This window comes from Phalacrocorax carbo, chromosome Z, assembly GCF_963921805.1.
Source record: "Phalacrocorax carbo chromosome Z, bPhaCar2.1, whole genome shotgun sequence".
NCBI lineage: Eukaryota > Metazoa > Chordata > Aves > Suliformes > Phalacrocoracidae > Phalacrocorax > Phalacrocorax carbo.
In genome coordinates this window covers 39,845,707-39,851,345 of record NC_087548.1, presented here as the reverse complement: position 1 = coordinate 39,851,345, position 5,639 = coordinate 39,845,707, and positions in this window count along the sequence as shown.

The following is a 5,639-nucleotide window of genomic DNA, read 5'->3' as shown; positions in this document are numbered from 1 at the left end:
CCCTCTTAGCCTTGTGCAGACAACCAAGTGAAGTCTAACTTCACCTTCTAGAAAAAATCAAATATATTTTTGTGCTACCTTAAAAAAAATTAAAGCCTTGACTTGGTCAATTCATTCTTTTTTGGTCCTGCTTTGGTTCCTCGCTTTTACAATTGCTGTTTGCAGAGTGCAGGAGCACTCTCATTAGCACCTGTGGTGTTCCACTTCTAACAGAGGCCCATTCCTTTGAACAGTTTTATGGAAGTGGGGCCAAACCAGAATGCAACATTGTTTCAGTGGGGCCGGCCAGTTTCAGGAAATAAATTCTACATTCCCTCCCTCTTCTTGGCTTAGAAGTTAAGTAACCACTTCTGCGCAGACTCTGAGGTTGTCATCTCTCACAGCTTTACTCCCTCCTTAACTCCCCAAACAGAATTACCTTGCAAAAATAACTCCATTACTCCATAACACGACGCTAATGGCAAAGCTTCTCATAATTCATCCTCACTTCAAACTGCAGTCATTGTGCAATGGAGCAGATTATCTCTAATATCCTATCTACATGGCAATTCTGACAGCAAACTGGAGAAAAGCAGACCAAACAAGTCCAAAGGATGTTCTCCATATGCAAGTTAAGACTTTCAAAAGCACCTGTGTGTCTGGGGAGCCCAGTGTATGCTGGCTCCTCAACACATGAAGCTCAGTGGCGTGTCTGTCTGAGCTGTCCAGCTCACTTCTGAAGCATGGGGTCAGTCAGTGCCCAGCAAGTTTGTACCCAACCCGAGAAGTGTCTCCAGGATCACCAGTGTGGTGGGAAGTCTAACTTGGGAAGGCCAGGACAGAGGTAATGCCCAGAGGGAGGCAGGATGGGGACAAGCAGCAGCAGAAGGAACCCTTTACCCCCAGCCCAGTCGAGCAACCTCCCACCAGCAATGGACACCAACTTATTTCATTTGGAGACATATACTGGGTTTGCTTGTCCAGTGAGGAATCATGCCTAACACTGACAGTGAGTCCCCCAAAAGTTGTTTTTCTGTACTTCTGATGTTTACAGTATGTACATCAGCATGGACAGTGCATGTTCTCTCAGCGAAAGATCACTGACTGATCTCCACGTCATTTGCCCCACTATGAAAGTATGAAGAATGGGATATCTCATCTATAAATGACCTTTATTATCTTTAATACATATATCTCTAAATGGTCCCTGCAATAAAGGGATGTTTGCTAGGGAAATACCCTGTTTACTGGAAGTGTACTCAGATATACCACCTTGTGTGGCTCTGTCTGCAAAATTGGAGCAGCAACAGTGCTTCCTGGTTAGCTGGTCTAGGATTGTCATGATGGCTGAGTTCAGCTGGTGGGAAAGTATCTTCCTTTTTTTTCCTTGCTTCTATGAATTGCAAACATCATGGAACTGTAAAAAAGGGCTTTTGCATAAAATTGCTTTTATACTCAACACCAAACATACTCCCTATTTTTCAGTTGGAGTTGGCTAATCTGAGAATCTCTCTTATCTTAAAAAGCCTTGTCAGAAAAAAGAAACTAAATTATCAAGATAGCCATGACACCATTTTCCAAAATAATTCTGCAAAGAAGCCTCCAGGTCTTTAACAGCCTTTGCTATACAATTATTCCAAAAGGTAACAAAAAAACCTTGAGATCAAGGTTAGAAGAGAGATACTGTAGTGATTCTGTTGTATATCTATACAACACATTTCTTCAAGCAGTTTCAGTACAGTGTTTTTTAAAAAAATTCACTTGACTATACTTCATTGAACAAAGTCTCAGCCAAGGATGGAGATTGTATTTTAAATATCTGCCAGACTGTGACTGCAAAATGGAAGCTGGGTCTGCCTGTTGCTGTAATCTAGATTTGATTTTAAAACTGAAACAGTTCAACTCTATAGGATTATGACTGGATTAACACCAGAGGTGGACAGAGTGCCATATTACTGCATGTTGGTGTATGATGAGAAGCAGAGGAAGAGTGCTGCTAGCTACGAGATTGTTTCCTGAAGGAGCAGTAAACCCCACAGAGTGTTTGTAGCTCATGCTGTACCATCTCTCCTTGAAAACAAGGGGCACCACTGGATTTCCCCAATTAGGTTAGCAAGGCATCAAGCTGTATTACTAGAACAAGATGATGTCACACTTTCCCTAACCTGCACTTAAATCCTGCCACTTTACTCCCAATTTCTGAGTCTGATGAATTACAACATGATTGTCTAACCACCTTTGAACAAATGTATTCCAGCAGACCAGATTTACAGGATAAGCCTCTGCTTGATGTGGAACTAACGCTTTTCACTGATTGTAGAAGCTACCTATTAGAAGGAAAATGCAGAGCTGGATATGGGGTGACAACAAATACTCAAACATTAGAAAACAGAGCACTACCTGGTAATACATTGCTCAAAAGGCAAAACTGATAGCACTGACTCAAGCCAGGGGAACTGAGTCAGAGGAAAGAAGTTGATATATATATACTGATTCCAAATATGCATTTGGAGTGGTACATGGACATGGGGCAATTTGGAAAGAAAAAGGATTATTAAACTCACAAGAGGCTCCAATAAAATATGGAACAGAAATTATGAGACTTTTGCAAGGAGTTTCCCAACCAAAGGAGGATGAAATAATACATTATAAAGTTCACCAAAAGGGAAATAGTGAAATTACAAAAGGTAATCGAAAAGCAGATTCATCAGCTAAAGAGCCCTGAAGGAGCCAAAATTTGAAGGAGCCTTAATTCCAGGATCTCGTTTAGAACTATTGTCACCAAAATAGGTTGAGAAATAAAACTAGTTAGCAGAACAATTGGATTGCTCCAAAAATGATCAAGGTTTGTGGGTGATGCCACTGAAACAATTCTTGGTTCCTGAAAAAATTATATTACTTATGAGACTGTGCCAAGAAATGCACACAGGAGCAGATGTGATGGTATTAACTGCTAAGAGAAGCATTTTTGGGCCCAAGATGCAAACTCTAGCAGATATTGTAATGAAAAAAAAATACTGTCTGTTGTGCTAATAACCCCAAAATTGGGAAGAAGATTATGGAAGGACTTATAAGACAAGGAATAACTCCTGGGGAATACTGGCAGATAGACTTTTCAGCGATACCTGAATGTTATCAGTAATAATATTTAGTGGTGATTTTATAGGTACTTCCTCTGGTTGGCCAGAAGCTTTCTCTTGTCGCACCGATGAAGATAGAGAAGTGATTAGGATTTTATTGAAAGAAATTATTCCTAGATTTGGTATTCCAGAGCACATCTCCTTCAATAATGGTCCTCTTTTTATTGCAGAAGTATTACAGGGAATTTTCAAGTTTTTACAGATTAAGTGGGAATCACACACCCCCTGGAGACCTTAATCTAGTGGGAAAGTAGAAAGGCTGAATCAGACCCTCAAGAGGCAAGTCTCTAAACTTTGCCAGGAAGCACACCTTATATAGATAGAAGCCTTACCTTTAGCTCTTTTGTGAATTCAGATAACCCCTAGGGTTAAGGAGGGGGGTAAGCCCCCTTGAGATGGTAGATGGGAAGGCATATCCCACAGACCTCTTAAACATCAAGGGAGAACAAATGCATAGAAGATGACAGGCTGCCATCAAGGAATATTTGACTTCTCTCTCACAGACTTTGTCTTCACTACACGGGTGTCTAAATCAAAGGGCTTCTCTTCCCTATGGCACACCAGTCCACCCGTTCCAGCCAGGAGACACTGTCTACGTACAAACTTGGAAAGATGAACCGCTGAAGGAAAAGTGGAAAGGACACTATCCTGTACTATTGAAGACTTACACTGCAGTTAAGGTAGAAGGAATTGATTCCTAGATTCATTATACATAGTTATAAAGGGCACCAAGGCCTGATCAAGATAAATGGACCTCCACGCTAATGGAGATCTTAGACTTCAATTGACCAGAGACCCTCAATGAACTGTGCTTAAGAAAAGGACTTGTGTATGTAGAGATGAAATGCCTATTTTCCCATAAGGATAGTTATAGAACACCCTTGGAAAAATGTTGTTAATCGAATTATGCCAAGATGATAGTTACATATTTAGTAGTTATCTGTAAAGGAAATTAAATCCTACAATTTGGGAGTTATTTGGGAGAATCCACAATAGCAGCACTTTAATTGCATGACTGCATGTTTTCCACTACTAAAACTAGTTACAAACCCCAGGTTAGGGAATCTTAATTTTAGGTTTAAATATAACCTTTGAAAATGTAATAGCTAATAATACAATAACAGTGGGTAAAGTAATTTCATTTGGATGTTACTACATGGTCATGGAGTTTGTGCAGATACATATTTAAGTGACAAGCATCATTGTGTTCACATCTCAAACATTACTGGAAGTCTAGATGACTAACTGGTCTGAATGAAACAACTGGCAAGTCAAGCCAGGACCTGAAGGCTTCAAGAAAAATCAGATAGTTAAACAAAATGTTACATAAACATGGATTCTCCCTTACTAGCAGGTTGCAAAGCTTGTTAAAATTATGGTTGTATATTTGTTGGATGTATTAGTAGTACGATAGTAATATATTATATACTGCTTCTGAAAAGGAGTGAGACTTATGAGACTCATGAAAAAAGTCTCTTAGTCTCAAAGGGGAGAAAACTAATATTCTGAAGAAAATGGAATTTTTAAATTTTTCTGCTAAGCCATAATAATGAACCATGTGAACTTGGCAAAACAGAATTGGACAGCCAGAGAAGAGAACTGAAAAACAGGGAAGCACTTGTTTTACAGCTATATCCTTGAGGAGAGCTGAAAGACTGATCAAAGGAAACATCCCGCCTCAGAAGAATCTGAGCCTCCCATAACATTCTCATAAAAAAAAACTAAGGAAGTGTGGGTTAGATGAGTGGACAATGAGGTGGACAGAGAACTGGCTCAACAATAGAGCTCAGAGGGTTGTGATCAGTCAGGCAGAGTCTGGATGGAGGCCTGTAACTAGTGGTGTTCCCCAGGGGTCTGTACTAGGTCCTGTCCTGTTCAATATATTCATCAGTGACCTGGACAAAGGGACAGAGCGCACCCTCAGCAAGTTCGCTGATGGCACCAAGGTGGGAGGAGTGGCTGATACACCAGAAGGCTGTGCTGCCATCCAACGAGACCTGGACAGGCTGGAGAGCTGGGCCGAGGGGAACCTCATGAAATTCAAGAAAAGCAAGTGCAAGGTCCTGCACCTGGGAAGGAACAACCCCATGCACCGGTACAGGCGGGGGGCTGAATTACTGGAAAGCAGCTCTGTTGAGAAGGACCTGGGAGTGCTGGTGGACAACAAGCTGACCATGAGCCAACAATGTGCCCTTGTGACCAAGAAGGCCAACGGTATCCTGGGCTGCATTAAAAGGAGTGTGGCCAGCAGGTTGAGGGAGGTCATCCTCCCCCTCTACTCAGCCCTAGTGAGACCACATTTGGAGTACTGTGTCCAGTGTTGGGCCCCCTGTTTAAGAAGGACAGGCAACTGCTTGAGCAAGTCCAGCAGAGAGCTACCAAGGTGATCAGGGGACTGGAGCATCTCCCATATGAGGAAAGGCTGAGAGACTTGGGTTTGTTCAGCCTGGAGAAGAGAAGACTGAGGGGGGATCTCATCAATGCTTATAAATATCTAAAGGGTGGGTGTCAGGATCATGG